At 46.9% G+C, this 17702-nt stretch overlaps 1 long non-coding RNA gene across 1 annotated transcript in view; it reads right to left on the reverse strand.

Annotated features, from left to right (window-relative positions):
* Positions 1–2395: 2395 nt before the first annotated feature.
* The window catches only part of LOC138582921 (uncharacterized), a 128973-nt gene continuing 113666 nt past the window's right edge, over positions 2396–17702 (reverse strand). Inside the window, exon 4 of the long non-coding RNA XR_011305108.1 lies at positions 2396–2773. This is a non-coding gene — a long non-coding RNA (uncharacterized lncRNA). The remainder of the gene's footprint in view (positions 2774–17702) is intronic.

A 17702-nucleotide genomic window follows, 5' to 3' on the forward strand; every position in this document is an offset into this window, starting at 1 on the left:
CAGCTTTGGTCGGTCCATCTTAAAGGACAACACAAGCCCAGCGAAGAAGCTAGGAGGAGTGCCACGACAAGCATCAACCAGAGTCCATCTTTTAAGGACATTTTTAAGGCAGTCAAGCCCTCAAGCAGCGACCTGCTGCACCACTGACTGTTGTCATGCTGCAGTCACTAAAGACATCTGAGATGCCTCGACCAGTGTGTCAGATCTGCAAACCAACACAGAGACAACGATTCTTGACTCTGAATCGCTGTGTAGGCCAGCCTGCAGCCATCCCTCCAGCCTCGCTTGCCGAACTGCCTGCCACCCGATACCCGCAGCTTTCTTCCGTCTTGAACTCTGTTGTAGTAGCTGCAAAGCGTCCAGGAACCGACTCGACCATGTCAAACATCACAATCATCTCAAGCACCAGCTACATTGTGCTTCTGTCCCGAGGTCCTTCTCCGAAGGTCCTTAGTGACATTTATGGGCCTCTTGCTCCCTTGATGCGGAAACCAAATAACCTTGAACAGTCAAGAATGACCTTCTGTCAGTAGCCAGAGTGCATCCCTTCTCTTTGTGAAACTTTCTGTCCCCTGTGTTCCTTTACAGGGTGGGCTGTATTTTGTAGTGTGCTAGAACAGTCTGCTGTAATAATAATAAAGTAGATATTTGTATACAACCTAGACTGGACAGTACCTTTTATCATTGGGTAATAATTATATTTTTGCTGTGTTGCAACTAACCAACGATCCACAACCTTGTGGAGATAAGCCTGCCGTTCCATCCACGTTACCAAAAATTGGACAAGGAGGTTTATAATTTACTTATGTTTCCAATCTGTCCAGATCCCTTCTGGTGCACTAGAGGTGTGGGGCTGATTGATGGTTTAGAAACCGATATTCATCCCTAGACAACTGGTGCCCCAGAAGTTGATTTGTCACACTATGTACTAGCTCCTAGTTCTCCAGAGGTAGTTCTTGCTTAGTGTGTGATGTCTCATGCTCAGGAGCTTTTAGCTCTCGCTTATTCTATCCTTGTTTTGATCCCTGTTATCTTGCTTACTTTTTTTTCTTTATGGTCTACTTGCATCTCTCTTCTCTCCCCCTTTTCTGCTTGGTTCCTCATCTGCCCTCCGTCGTTGGCCATGTCCCTAGAGCTAAGGATGTGCTCTGAGTTATCGCTATCACCTAATAGCCTTCTGTCGCGCATCCACCATGTTCCCCCCATGTGAGCCTTGGGGCTTCTTTACTACACTACACAAAATAAATCTTGGACGGGCTGGTGCTGCTGCACAGCATTAGGGTTCCTTTCGCTGCCAGTCAGCCATAGTCCTCCTCACCTCCCTGCCACATTGCTGCCTTACCATCAAAACAAAACGTAGACCATATCACCCACATAGGACACCTGTCAACATCAATTGCCATCACCGCTGCCATGGAGGATATGTCCTTGCATTCCCACTGTTCCTTATCACACACCCTCATCATACAGGTAAGGGGTCCTTCTCAGATAAACGTGCCTCATATTGGCCCTTATCATGCTAGAACTGTCTGTTTTAATAATAATCAAGTAGATATTTGTATACAAACTTGACTGGACAGTCCCTTTTATCATTCGGTAATAATTGTATGTTCGCTGTATTGCAACTAACCAACGATCCACGATCTTGCGAAGATAAGCCTGTCGTTCCTTACACGTTACCAACATTGAACAAGCAGGTTTATAACTGACTTGTGTTTCCAATCTGTTTGGAACCCATCTGGTGTACTAGAGGTGTGTGGCTTAGTGATGGTTTAGAAACCTATATTCATCCCTGCGCCACTGGTTCCCTGGAAGTTGATTTGTCACAGAGACACAGAGCAGGCGAACACACTGCCCACGCTTTGTGAACATAATGTGGTATCGTGGCACAGACCACCATTTAAATAAGCATTGGAAGGCTCTCCACAATTGAGCCTGACAAAATACTTGTTGATCATGTCAAGGACTAAACTGCATTCTTGAATTCAGAGGCCCCCCTGCTCCTTGCTGAATTGGGTACGAGTTGTGCTTGTACATTGGGTAGGCACAGATGCTCTGCTCCTAAATAATAATTAAATAACCAAAGGTATATATGCAGTGCTGGATGTCTCAAGTAAAAATCACCATCTTGTCACCCCTCATCCCTTCCTTTCTCCTCACAGGTTACAGAGGTACACAGGACAGAAAAAGTTCTGGTTAATAGATAATATACCTAATTCATAATCCAGGAACAGATGACCGAATGCTCCACATGAAATTGAGCTTTTAAGGTCCTGAAGAAAGTGGCAACACTGACAATAGCCACTGAAACCGGTCGGCCAGCAATAATAAGGTACTTCCTAGCAATAATGGGAAACTCTATGTTAAAAACATGTTCACTGCCATGGTCCACATTTTTTTAATCATTTTTAAACATTAAGTTCACCAGAGCAGGAATATTTAAGGAATAGTGGTTCCTGATAGAACTTGTTACATGGGCACACCACGCATGTGTCATAATGTTTCTTTTACTGTAGTTGATGAATAGGGTCAGCTTCTCTCTGTCCCCTCTCCCTAGATAGGCGGCACATCACCGGCACCCAGGACCAGACACCACCTGAAGGGCTGAATCAGCTTTGGTTGGAGGGCCTAATAGAGTAAGAAATAGATCAGTGTAGCAATCCAACCAGGAAATAACAAACACTATCACTACGAAGCACCTCATTGTGCAGGACACTATTGCGACAGGAAATACCAAGGGCTGGCACTGCAAAGGTCCTCATCGTACAGGTCACTGCAGAAATAAAACCAGGAAATAATTAGGGATGGCACTGAAATGGGTCTCATAGTACAAGTCACTGTAGAAATCCAAACAAGAGCAATGATTCTGTTATCTGAGTATCTGCATAGGTTTTATTATGATAAGTAATTGTTTTATTACAGCATTCATTATCATCAGCATTCGTTTGGGCAAGGCGTGCCAGCAGGTGATCCTACATAACCAACCAAATGTTAACTTTAAGTAATGTCAGGAATGAATCTCCAAACAACAGGGTGTTCAAAGTCACCATATCACTCCCAAAACCTGTGGCCTCCATGTTTTTAATCATGTATTTGGAGCCAGGGCTCTTCCACCTAGTGCTGAGTAAGGTAGGCAGGCCTCCCGATTCAGTGCCTGCACTTCATCCCGCATCCCTGTCTGGTAAGGCTGTGTGGCGTGTGCATATGACTGCAGATCCAGTCCATGGCCGTGAGTCACTGAGGCTAGTGGGGTCATGTTGGTGCACAATAGGGCTGGGGATAAGGAGAAGCTGTGAAGAACCTGCTATATTGTCTTCAGAAAATGCTTTAAACACTCTATCTGCAAGCCAACTCTATCTCACAGCTGGAATGTTTACAGATAAAGAGGTCCCAGAAGATTGTGTGGGATCCATGTGCGACGGTTGTAGGAGAAGTGCAGGCTGAGAGTGAGGGAAGGCTCCTGGGGGGGGTCTCAACCCACTGTAGCTTCTTACTGCAATGCATATCTTTTCCCCAGACCATACCTGCTTCTGGTGAAGTCCGTCTCCGTTATAGTACCTCAGCACCTGGGATACACATAGAAGACGGGAAATTGATGCTGAAACATTGTATGTGCTTTTTTTTTAGAAGTTCTTGAAATATAGGGCCTCATTATGACCCTGCTGGTCCAGCCCAGTCCAATAAATAAGTGCGGTGATTTACGTATACCCGCACTTTACTTGACCGGCAGAGTACAAGTATGTGGGGGTGGGGTCGTGGGAACAGAGCCGTCACGAGGTGGGTACAGGGGGGGGCAAAGTACCCCAGGCCTCACGCTTGCAGTGGGCCTTGCGGCCACCTCTCCGAAATAGAAGACAGCACAGTCCACCCGTGTCCATGGTTCACACGCTGGACTGTGCTGTCTTCTCTCTGCCCCTGAAATCATTTTGCTTCAGTTTGGCTCCGCAACAAACAGCAAAATAATGGGAGACAGCAAGGCTCAGAAGTGAGCTCTACTTCCTCCCGTTATTCAGCTGACAACGTGAACATGCTGCCCAACAGGAGAGGACTCCTCTCCTGTCAGTCACTGTGTTCACGTTGCTCCGCGTGACCACGCTGACTGATAGGAGAGGAGTTCTCTCCTGTCAGACAGCATGTCCACGTGTCGGAGTGAGTGCTATCCGGTCCCCCGTGGCTGCACGGGGGCTTTTCAAGGGTGCATGGAGGTAAGGTGTTTTTTATTTTAATTTAAATGTGTATATATGTGTAGTATATATGTGTATTTAAGTTAAATGAAAGGAGTTGTGTGACTGGTGGATGAATGCATGGGTGAAAGTGTTGTATGTGAGTGTGTGACCAAGCCCCCACCCCTAAATTTAGCAGACCTGCGGGCGCCTTAATTAAAGGGTGGGGTCATGGCATCAGAGGTGCACCTAGGCAACATTTTCGGGGGGGCGACGGAGTGGGATTAACATTTCAAATGTTGGGAGGGACCCTAACTTCAGGGCCTGTGGGGGAGGGGCAAACTTACTTGTGGGGACACATCTAATATCTTTCCACATTCGAATGGGACTATTCTGATGAAGCTTCAATATTACAAGCAGCTAACTCTCGCCCTCATTCCTGAACGGTCAGACTTAAGGACTGCTGTGAGAATGAGCTATCCCATGTATCCACTTCCCTTCCAATCACTACCCTGGCATGCAAGTGCTAACCCCACATCACAATTTCAATTACCTAAAAATGTATGTTTATGAATGCAGGTGCTAACAACGAAATGTTTTATGCTAGTAATTTCAGGGCCTTTTAACAGCAAAGCCCAGGCCCTGTTTAAAGTCTGTGCCTTGTTCCATCTGGCTACAGCTCTGTTGGTCAGCCCGGCAGGGGCTGGATGACAGTTTTCAAAGAGAATAGTGAGTGGGGCCAATGTGGGGGCCAATAAACCCATTGCGCTGTCGGTCTCCCCACTGAGGGATGGCGTCTGGGTCTTTCAGCTTTTGCAGTTGAAATGGGCTCCCAAGCAGCTGCCCCCATGTTGGCAGTTTTATGACACAGACACCCACTGATAATCTGCAGCTTTTAACCACCTCACTGTATTATTTTGACTTAATTATTTATTTAAGCACTCCACAGGTGCCTTAGCTTATTTTTCCAATCTGTAAGGCCTGGGGTGCCACGTACACATCGCAAAGAAATGGGCCTCCACCAGCCTTTACACATCTTCAACCAGCCCTGCTCCCACTTCCCTCCCAACACCCTGAGCCTAGATAAGAAGCTGAATAGTTATTTCACCTTCCCTTTTGGTCACTAGTCGTACCTTTGACCCCAATTCAGAGGCTCTTTACTTTCATAATTCTATGCTAATCTCTGGAGAGGTGGGCCATCTAAAAGCTGAGACGAGAAGTTAAGACTTTGGCTTTATCAAAGTTAGTCTTTTGATAGCACATGGATAGGTATTTGATGCTTGCTGCCACTCCATAATGAGAGCTCCAGGCTGGCGACACTTCGAAAGAGGCCTTCTGCTTCGAAGTGGGAGGGCTTCAGCCCTCCCTACCCAGGGGCTGGCTCTGCCCAAGTAGCCAGGTCGAGGCAACAAAATCCAACATTTCGGGAGGGGGCTAGAGTCCGATCCGCTCAATGGTGTTGCACCCTATGTGCCTTTCACTGAAGTCCTGTTAAAAACAAACATTGGCAAAGCCTACAGTTTTGGCTTGTGCATAATTATTATGCATTTGCCAGGCACTGCTATTAGATGCTCAGGTACGCAAACCAGTTTGCACCCGCTACCATCAACGGCCAGTTAATACCAATACAGCAGTGCCTTCACCATGCCTACATGAGAACCCAAACTGTTAGGATTGCCAATGCTTGTTTTGCTTTACCCATGTTGCATAGGACTGTGCATCAAGGTTAAAACAAACATACTACTTGGCTAAATTGGCCCACATTGAATTTAGGCCAATCGAGCCAGTAATAACACTTATGGTGCACAGTTAGCCTGGACATCATTTCTGTGGCATGGCATGTTTACTGCCTGGGAGGGTGTACATGGTAATAATGGTATGTATTGGTGCAGCCTGCAAGGATCACATGCTAATAACCAGCATGAATATATCTTTATACTAGCATATGTTGTGTGCAACGGTGGCATAGAATGTATTGGAAAATGTTCCTGTGCACGGTTGGTGACTTGCAACTATTGGTGTTTTCCATGTGCTTCCATACAAAACCAATTGCAAACTGTGTGGATTTCTACTCAATTTTACAAAGAAAGTGCTGTAAAATGCATAATTGTAAACCAATGTTTCAAACATTTTCTTGGGAGTGAGAAACCCCCTCAAATAACCCCTGTTTGGTTTTGGCACCCTCACTGGGCTCTGCCGATCCTGCATAATTGGCACAAACATTTAAGCCTCTTCAGTTTAGAAATTCACCAGCCTCCACTGTACATCAACCATCTGTCACTGTGTATGATGTGTGTTTTGCTGCGCACACAGGGGCAGGGTGCTCCTTAATGCTGGCGTCACCACATGCCGTCATGCCATCCTATATATGTTTATGCCTATGATACAAAGGTTAGTCTGCCATAAAACCTTTCTTCAGTAGAGAAATCTAACTTTGCGGTTGTAGTAATAAACCATATTTGGGTTCCTCCATGCAAACTCAAGGGGAGATTTCTCGAGGCCCCTGTTTGCGAAGGTGCTGCCGCTGGCTCAGTGCGTAACATCAAAAGGGGGCCTCACAAAATGTTTTGCCCCGGGCCTCGCCACATCTTTTGACAGCCCTGGGCGGGAACCAGACTTACCTCCAGCCAAGTGCTGGAGGTAACTCAGGCCCCCACCGGCTTAAAACAGCCAGTATTTTTGGCGCCGGTATTGCCAGTGTCCTGGTGGATTTTCCACCAGGAAACCGGTAAACTTGAAATGAGGCCCCTTTACGGATTTAGGCCACTGATGACTAAAAGGAAACCAACATGCTTTATTGCAAAGTGTCAGAGACATTGGAAATCCGTACCCAAACTGCAAGAATTCCCAGGCCCCCAGTATTATTTACCAGAGTTAGATAACAGCTGTTTCTGTACAAGATCCCAGCCTTCTCAGTACTGTACTTTGAATGGTACCCTAAACTAGAGAGTTAGCTTGATGGAGAAGTGATGATAAAGCTGAACAAAGCAATGTCTGCAGCATCGTGCCTATGCTTGGGTTCTTGCCAATGGGGTGAACGCTGCTCAGGTCTTATGTTTCCTACATGGGTTCTCATTGAAGAAATCTGCAGGATTTTAGCTATTCTTGAGATATAGCCAATGGGGAGAATGCTGCGTGGGTCTCCTCAGGGACGTCATTTAGGGGTCGGCAGAGGTCGCAACTGTGGCCTCTGAGGTCTCCCTTGCGATCTCTGGGTTCTCTCTTGCAACCCTAAAACGCTTTTGTAATGCAAGCTCCTGGGCTGTGGCCAGCAACACCATGTGGCTCTTTACTTCTGGAGCGGCTGCCTTTCTTGTTCAGGCCCCTTAAAAAAGGAAGACAAATAAGAACAGGATTGCCACAAGTCTAACACTTTCAGCACTGGCCCTAAATAAGAAAGAATAGGAATACCAAATAATGTGTCTTTCTGGAATTCTATACAATATTTGCAAGACTTATTGAAGGTTTATTTCAGGCGCATTTCAGGGGTTGAGTCACTAATTTAGCCCGTTCTTAAATGCCTCAATTCCGCCTTTCATCCTTCTGAGGTTGATAAATGAGTACCAACACAGGTTGGGTGATATTGGGTGTATATTTTTTCTATATAAAGTGCTTAAGCGTAAGTGCTTTATAATAACACATCATTATGATTTGGTCATGGAAGTCTGCTTACATTCACAGTAATTTGGTAATATGGGCCTATACACACTGATCGTAATGATACATATGGCGATCCATTCTTGTATGAAATGTACATCACATTATAGTGATATTGTAACCATATTTTTCGTTATTTACAATGCTATGTAGTGCCACTTCCTGTTTTGTCAACGGGTGAAAGGTCGTCTTCCATAGCTTCCCACGATATCACTTCGGGGTGGGGTCAAATAACATCACTTCCTGTGATGTCATCAAGGGGTCAAGGGTCGTGTGATGTCACTTCCGCTACCCCTAGCATTTTAGTGAAATTTCGTCCCTGGGTCTCCTAGATGGGTTCTCTTGGAAGGAGTCTGGAGCAGCTTAGCTATGCTTGAGATCCAGCCAATGGGTGATTACTGCTTGGTACGTATGTCTCTTAGCTGGGCACCCTTTAAATTACTCTGCAGCATCTTCACTGTGCTTGAGATCCAGCAAATGGAGCAAATATTGGCCAGGCCTTAAGTCTTCCACTGGGTTCTCTTAAAAGTACTCAGCTGCATCCTAGCTATGCTTATGTTCCAGACGATGGGGTGAACGCTGCTCAAGTCTTAAATCTTCTGTCAGGGTTCTCTTGAAAGGACCTAAACTATGGTTGACATCCAGTAAATGGGATGTATACTACGTGCGTCTAATGTCTCCTAGCTGGGTCTCTCAGAAGTACTTTGCAGCATCTGAGCTATGCTTGAGATACAGCCAATGTGGTGAATACTGCTTGAGCCTTACTTCTCCTTGCTGGGTTCTCTGTATTCTGTTTCATCTTAGCTATGCTTGAGATCCACCCAGCTGGGTGAATACTATTCTTTTGTTTGCTAGATGGGGTTATGTTGCAAGGACTCTGCAGCATCTTAGCTATTCTTCAGATACAGCTGATGGGACGAATACTGCTTGGGTCGTATGTCTCCTAGCTGGGATCTCTTGGAACGACACTGCAGCATATAGGTGATATAGAGGTGGATGTCCACACTAGTCCTGGTAGGTTGTTTATTGATTATGATGCAAGTCGTGGGTAAAAGAGCCTCCTTGGTAAACTCCCTCCTCCCAACCTTTTCCAACTGACTTTTACTCGTCCTCCCAGCACATTCTAGAGCTCCATCACCACCCAGAGTTTCATCCTCCTGAACAAACTCCCGATCTTACATATCCCACAAACCACTGCAGATATAACACACCTCTCCCTAACACACTAAACAACGCACATATCCACTCCCTCCTTTAATTATGCAGCAATAAAATCTATGTAGTGTAGATGAATAAGTAAACATTTCGACGCCTTTTTAAAAGATGGTAGGTGCTACTATTCTCAGACAGCATGATTTCCCACTCTTCCCTTATTCCAAAATCGTTCCTCCTCTGTGACCAGTGCATCCACATACACCCACACAACTCTCTGTGGACTCCAAAATCTACTACTCCCTTTTGTGACGTTACTTCGTTTTCTTGTCATCAATTTTCCCCCGACTGGTACCTATCATCTTTTAGTGTGTTCTATCATGTTAGATCTCTCCTTCATGTTCTCCCCTTTTTTCTTTACTTTATCCCTGAGTTTCTGCTCATCCTATTAAAAAAATCGATATCAAACCGTAGTGTGGGGTTTCCTTCTCAGTACTTCAAAGGGCACTAGTGCTGTTTTAGCATGTGGAGCCAGGCTATAAACATATGTGCACCGCTTCCTCTCAATCCCTTCCCTCATAGAGTACAATGCATATTGCCTGCATAAGAATGTGATTAAAACACTCAATTGTACCATTCATCTCTGGATGGTAGAGAGACGTTTTGTGATATATGCCGCCTATCCAGCTCAGAAACGAGTCCACCAACTACGACGTCAGTTTGACTCCATTGTCAGTGAGTATCTTAGATGGATACCACTCCCTCTGGAATATCTCATACATAAAACTCACTACCGCCATAGAATCAGAATCAAATACCTTCGACTACCCACTTGAAACATAAATCAATCAGCACGAGTGTATATGTCTTTCTTCCTCCCTCCCCTATAAACAGTCTCAGGACATCAAGTGCCACATACTCCCATGGCAGATTTGACAACTTGAGTGGTCTAAATGGCTGGATGTAATTTCTCACAGATTTATCAGACTCCCTACACAGTCTACAGGCCTTGACCATTCCTTCCACATTCTTGTACACTTTGTCCCCCCAATAATCACCCCTCAGCCTCCCTTAAAACTTGGCAATTCATAAGTGCCCCTCGTGTACCAACTCCAGAATGTTCTTCCTCAACCCCCCCGGAGGAACAATCTTGCCTCCCCTGCACAACAAATCTTCTTCTAGACTGAGCTCTTCCGGACTCTGTAGTGCTTCTTAAGTCCCTCATTCTCTGGTCATTCGGGCAAACCCAGCTCCAACCTTCTCAATGACCATTCTGAGATGCCCATCTTCCTCCTCTGCTTTATTCCACTCTTCCCTAGAAAAAGCACCCCCACCACAGACTTGCAATACTTGCTCATTCTTCTCGTCCTCCCACTCCTCTGTGACTCGTACTACCCTACCAGGGATGTACTCAACTCCGGGCATGTCCTTGTAGCAACGCTACAAATTTCTTTATTCGCCTCGAGATCCCTTACAGCCCCTTGCTCATGAAAACACCTACAAGTGGTTATGGTAGGTTGACACTGTGAACTTTCTTCCCCAGACAAACACAGAGAACTTGTTAATCGCTCATATAACACACAAAGCTTCTTTCCCGATCACCGAATATAATGTTTCTGCGTCACTCAAAGTATGTGATGCAAATGCTACCACCCTGTCAACACAATGTTGTTTTTAAAACAGCACCGCTCCGCTCCGAGACCAGTTTCACTAACATCTGTCATTATCCATGTTGGGCTCTGCACAGAAAGACTTGCTAACAATGGGGCCCACACAATGGCATTCTTGATGTCGTCAAACTCCCTCTCACACTCTTCAGTCCAGCAAAACTTCACCCCTTTCTTGCTCAGATTCCTTATTCCTTTGAACCTGTCTGCAAATTGGTCAACAAACTTTGCATAACTTTTCACCAGGCCCAAAAAGGACATGGCACCTTGTCTGTCATTTCGGCCTCTCCAAACCTACAATGGAAGCTACCAGCTCCCCTTTTGGTTCAACCCCTCGTGAGCTTAATTTCTGCTCTAGGTTCGAGATCTCTCCCACTGTTATCCTGCACTTCTCCTTCAGCATCAAACCGGCCTCCCTTATTATTTTAATCCTCTCTCCAGCCTCTGATCATTCTTCCTCTCACCAGCTCCCGTCACCAAGAGGTGATCTTGGAAGCAGAAAACCCCTTTGCTCCCTTTAACAGGACATGCATTACTCTTTGAAAAAAAGTTGCTGCCGACACAAGCCCAAAATTAATTTTCCAAAACCTATATATTCCATCCGTTCTGATAAAAGTGGTATAGTCCTAGAATCAAGTTGTCAATTTATCTGATGGTAGGCCGAAGTCCAGTCCAATGTGCTTAACACCTTGGTCCCACCCACTAGGCTGATCTTCTCTCCAATGTTAGGCAGGGGGACATTTTTCCACAATAACGCTCCTATTAGGTCCCCTTACTTCCACACACAATCTCACTTCTCCCGTAGCCTTCCACAAGCCAACTATGGCAGAAACCCATTCAGACACTTCCACCTGTTCAATAACCTCTAGGTGCTCCAACTTCTCAAACTCTTTGGCAACTTCCTCTCTGAAGCAGATGGGGATATTCCTCGCCCTCCCCACAATGGGTTCAGCACCAGCCTTTACCCAAATTAGGTGTTAGTATCTTTTGCGACATCCCAATCTGTCCTCAAACACATCTGCAAACCTTTCGGCAACCCCGCTCGACTTTCTCTTCTCCATCACTATCACCATTGCCAGCACACTGGGATCAATTATAATGTTCCCCTCGCTCTGTTCATACCATCCATTAAGCATCCTCCGCTCTTGGATACAAAGACCTTTTCCTTGGCTTTACGCCAGAGACATTTGAGTTCCTCTTTGAACTACCCCACTATGTCAATTTTCACACCACCATAGGCATTGACCCGCACAATCAATTTCCCGCGCAATCGATTTTACAAGCTTTGATCCTCTCCCTTCAAAACATGCTTTCCAAGTTTTTCAATCAACTATGGTGTAATCGGATCCAGTGTCCACCATCATGGGTGCAGATATCCCCTTGATCCTGACCTCTGCATGAGGCTTTCCTCCTTTCATTTTCTTGCTGCCAGCCTAGCTCATGGAAAAACTCACCCCACCTACTGCATCAACAACACCACACACACCGTCGCATTCCTCATCAAACGAGATCTCCCTCACACCAGACTTGGAGAAATTCTCACAACATCCGGCAAAATGTCCTTTTGTCCACACTTTCTACCTTCAGCACTTAATCACGGGCACTTCCCAGAATCTGCAAAGAGAAAAGTACACCACATCGGAAGCATCTTCCTATTTCTCTTCCTCCTCCCTTCACTACTTCCTTATGCATAGTCGCACCACCCGTCTCGTTGGTCTTCCTGTGGGATGTGTTCCCATCTGTACATCGCATTCTGCGCTCTCGCCTGGGTTCCGTTCTCTTATCGTCACTTTTTATGGCAGAGCACCCTTTACTGCCCAACCCCTAATCTTTATCCTTGCTCCCCGGTTCCTTTACGCACTCCATCATGCAGAACTTCCTCCAGGCTGGGATCTCCTTTTCCCCATAGTTCTTCGCTTAATGAATGCTCCCTTACGTGTTGCATTAACTGATCTTGAATATGCTCACTATACGCTTCACCAGCGTGACAGGGGTTAGTTAGCTCACGCAAACCTGTCACAAAGTCATCCACCGACTCACCACATTCCTGCTCTCTCGTGCCAAAGTAGTAGCCTTTCAAAATAGGGCTTTCCATTTTTTTTCATAGCGTAAATCTAGTTTCTTGATGATTGTCTCATAAGCCTTAAGAACATTGCTGCCTGTTCCTACTTGTCCGGCTCCTGAGCCAACGGGCAGTCTAGGCAACCTTTTGACAATAATCCACACTTCAAAACCAAGAGAGTGCGTGAGGAGTACCCTCTTCAGCTCCACACTAAATGGCGGCCCGGGGATGGCTAAAACGTACTCTTGAAAATCCTGCTTCAAATTTTCCCATTTAATGGTGGGTTCCCCGTGTTAGAGAGGAATTGCAGTGGTAGGTTGCTCATTCTCCTTTCTTCTCCTCTGTTTTCTATTTCTTTGTCCTTTATTTTCAGCATGTTATGCCCTCATTACAGCAATATTCGAAACAGATAAAAGTGATTGCTCCTTCAATAGCTCTTGCCTCTGCTTTCTTCAGCTATACTCCCCCCTCCCATGTACATTCCCCTTTCCCTCTCCATGCACTTGTGCGTTCTCAATGTCACTGAGCTTAGTAAGATCGTTGTTTGTTCTCACTTGTTCCCCTCCCTTGCCTGACCGTGCTCTGAAACACTTGTGTAAGAGCACAATACAAATAAAATATCAATATCAATCAATAGTAACGTTTCATGTTAGTCTAGAGTCCTTTAGCACCTGCAAATATGAGCGGCTGACTCTCCAATGGTCGCCTCATTTACTGTTGCACTGATGCACGTCTTGAACACGCCTGACTCCAAAATGGCCCCAGTTACACTTTGCAATGGTTGTGAGCGTGAGCAGGCGCGCTGATGCATTGCCCCTCCACCGCCGCAGTACCTCACAGTGCACCGAAATGGGTGGCAGAGTTAACCACCCAGTGTTACTAGAGTTGTTCCTTGCCCTGCCGCTACAAATCCCCCAAGTCGTGTCTGCCTTACCGAACAGTTCCGATGTGTAAGCACCTCTCGCAAGGATCGATTGTATCCTTCATTGTCGTGCCTTCCATGACTGCATTTCCAAAACAAGAGAATTACTTCTTGACATCTTCTACAGTACCAACTTCAAATGAGTGCCTCACCGCTCAGCTCCACCTACCAAAATGGCTCACCTCTATGCTTGTCGCAAGTGATACAGAGGTGTATGTCCACACGAGTCCATGTGGTTCAGGTAGGTTGTTTATTGATTATGATACAAATTGTGGGTAAAAGAGCCCTTTTTGTATACTCCATCCTCTCAGCCTTTTCCACCTGACCTTTACTCAAACCCCCACCTCATTCTGGAGCTCTTTCACCACCCAGAGATACATCCTCCGGAACAACTCCAGACCCTACATATCCCACAACACCCTGCCAGATGTAACACTTAACTATGCTTCAGATCTAGCAAATAGGTCTTGTGTGTCCTAGCTGGATTGTCTTGGAAGGATTCTACAGTGTCTTTGCTATGCTTGATATCTAGCCAATGTTAATGTTAATGTTAAAGGACATTTGTACCGCGCACTATCACCACCGTAGTGGTCCCTTGGCGCTCTGGCGGCTCTGAAAAAAGGGGACGAGAGGGGGTGGGTTAGTGGGAATAAGCTGGAAAAGTGCAAGGGAGCAGTGATGTGCTGTTGGCAGCCTCAGCCCGGTGGGTCCGTTGGGTGGGCTTGGGGTGTTTTGCGGTCGATAGTCGTTGTGTGCTGTTGTGCAGGTCTATGTGTGGTTTGTTTTGTTGTTGCATTGTTGTGAAGTTTGTGCGGATTGCTGCGTTTAAGGCTTGTGGTTGTGTTGGGTTAGAGTTTGAGAGGTGTATGCAGAGGGATGAAAATGTTAGTTGGTTGGTTAGTTGGCATTGCTGTCCTTGCAATTATGGGATTCCATCTAGGTGTGGTACATGCTGACATTCACATTTCTATCTAGGTGCGACGCAAGCTAGTGTTCAGAAATTCCATGCGAGTGTGGCATGTGCTAACGATCACATTTCTATCTAGATGCGACGCGAGCTAGGGTTCAGAATTCTAAGTGTGGTGCATGTTAAGAATAACATTTCTATCTAGATGCGACAGAAGCTAGAGTTAAGAATCCTGAGTGAGGCACATGCTAACAATCACATTTCTATCTAGATGCGGAGCGAGCTAAAGTTAAGAATCCTGGGTGTGGCACATGCTAACAATCACATTTCTATCTAGATGCGGCGCAAGCTAGGGTTCAGAATTCTAAGTGTGGTGCATGTTAAGAATAAAGATTTCTATCTAGATGCGGTGCAAGCTAAAGTTCAGTTCCCTACATGTGTGGTACTAGCTGAAGTTGGCAAGTAAGTTCATGTGCATCGTAAGGCAACATTTACAATCCATTTACAGTGGTCACAAGTCTTCCCAAGTATGTCTGTTTTAAGTCTATGGCAGTCTATGCTATGCAAGATAAGGTAGAGTGACAGGGGCTTTCTGGAGTGGAGTGATTGCTCTACACCCCACCCATGCCACACTCACAGTTTTGTTGGTGTCTGGCTTCCTTTGCTTCCCCTGCGGACACCTGCAGACACGTCCTGGAGCCGCCGGTGTAGGAGCCGCCCTTTGCCCCGAGGCCTTAGCCGCAGGGGCTGCCGGGCAGGGGGCTGCCCTGGAAGGGTCGGTCAAAAGGGGCCAGCCAGCCAATCAGACCACAGGGGACGGCGGGGGGGGCGGGAGGAGGGAGGAGAGGGGAAGCAGGGACACGGGGCGGACAAGGCTGCGGGCAGGGCCCGGGGGGCGCAAATACCAAAAACAAGGCCCAGATCACAAGGCCCAGGAGGGTCGGCTCTTACGCACGCTCACCTGAACACACCAGGATGGAAAAAAAGCCGGGAATGGAGTGAATACTGCTCGGGTTTTACATCTCCTAGCTGGGTTCTCTTGGAAGGACGCTATAGCATCTCTATATGCTTAAGATCTAGACAATGGGGTGAATAATGCTCTGATTACTTACGGTCATCTTCATTACTCCTAGTCCTACTCTTCCTCGCCACAGTACTTACCTCATTAGGCCCCTGCCTCCGACACAGGACCTTCTTCTATTTCTTTAAATCCCTATAACTCCTCCCTCATATCCATGTCACTCAGTTTCATATTACCAAGCCGGAGCAGGGGACCTTCCCCGCAGGGAGGGTCAGGAGGGTCGTCAGTACGGTGACGAGGAAGAGTAGTACTAGGAGTAATGAAGATTACTGTTAAGTAATCAGAACATTACCTCCATGTCCATTCTTCCTCGTCCGAGTACTTACCTCATGAGGTATACCAAAGCAGCAACGGAAAAAGGTCCCAATGAGACACAGAGCCAAAAACTGCAGCAAAACACACACCCACAATAACTCTTAATTCACAACCCCACAGACAAAACTCCAACCCTGAAGGAACCAACCCCAGAGGTGGAGAAAATCAACCCATAGCAGTTGATGAAAGTGCTTAGACCAGCCCAGGCGGCAGCCATAAAAATCTCTTGCAGAGAAACCCTCCTTGCATCGGTCCAGGAAGCCGCTAAACTCCTGGTGGACCGCCCCTGAACATGCGGAGGCAGGCCAGAAGCCACATAGGCCATGGAGACTACAACACGGAACCACCGGCAAATGGAAACCACAGATGCCTTACGCCTGCCCCAGCCAGACCAAAAGCTATCAGAAGACTATCAGATCAGCGGAAAAGAGCAAACCTAGCCAAATATTCCAACACTGCCTGCCGGACATCAATATTATGCCAAGCCACCTCCTCAGGCGTTTTCACATCATGAAAGAAGGCAGGGAGAACCAGATCCTGAGAGGTGTGAAAACTGAGAAACAACCTTAGGGAGAAACTTCGGACCACATCTCAGCACCACCCAGTCCGGCAGCACCCTCAGGAAAAGAGGTTGACATAACAAAGCCCCAATCTCCCCAAGCCTACGGGCAGAAGTGATGGCAATAAGAAAGGCGGATTTCAGTGTAAAATGTTTGATATCAATCTCGGAAATGGGCTCAAAAGTAGGCCCTCGAAGGAACCATAAAACAAGAGGGAGATTCCAAGGGGGAAGCCCTTTATAAGTACCAGGACGGGAAGAAGAAAAACCCCGGAGCAACTTCCCCACCAACACCTCCCCATCCAAGTGACCATCAGTGTCCCCCGAAAGGAATTTAATGGAGGCCCACTGAGAGCGAAGCGTGGAAAAACCGCCAAGCCCTTGTCAAAACACCTCCTGGAGGAATTGAAGGATAGCCCCAATGCCTGCCGTATGCCTTCAGAGTGGAAGGTATAAGAGCATTCATTATGGATTCAACTACGGACCTGAGGCCCCCTGAGATATCAGCCTAGACCGTGCAATAGCCACACAGCCCATTGCATTTGGCGGACCTCCAACCGCAGATCCCCTTGAAGGGGACAAGGCCACTTCGGAACCAGCCAAGGTTCCTGGGACCGAAGCTCCAACAGAGAGGGGAACCAACACCGGTGGGACCAGAACGGAGCTAACAACAACACAGTCACCCTGGACACTCTGATGCGCCGAACCACCCGGGGCAGAAGGGGAATAGGCAGAAAGGCATAAAGTAAATCCCAAGGCCACTGTACAGAGAGGGAGTCCACCCCCCAAACTCCTCTCGGCCTGAAACCGAGAGCAGAAGAGGGGAACTTTTGCTGAGGCCGGGGATGCAAACAGGTCTAGAACAGGGGTCCCGAATCTGATACAGATCTCTGCAAAGACCTGGGCCGACAGGACCAGTTCCGCAGAGGAGTGAAACCGGCGTCTGAGAAGATCTGCTCGAACATTGTCCACCCCCTTGATATGTGAGGCCACCAGAGACACCAGATGCGATTCCCCTCAGGTGCCTATCAGAGCTGCCAGAGCATTCAAGGAGCAGCCCGAACCCCTTTGGTGGTTGACATATGCCAAGGCTGTTGTATTGTCCCTTCTGACCAAAATCGCCCGACCGTCCAGCAACCCCTCGAAGTACACCAGAGCTCAGAGAATGGCACACAACTCTCGCCAATTGGATGATCGACGGCTCTCCCCAGATCTCA

Source organism: Ambystoma mexicanum, chromosome 3q (genome assembly GCF_040938575.1).
Source record: "Ambystoma mexicanum isolate Mex_15411 chromosome 3q, UKY_AmexF1_1, whole genome shotgun sequence".
Lineage (NCBI taxonomy): Eukaryota > Metazoa > Chordata > Amphibia > Caudata > Ambystomatidae > Ambystoma > Ambystoma mexicanum.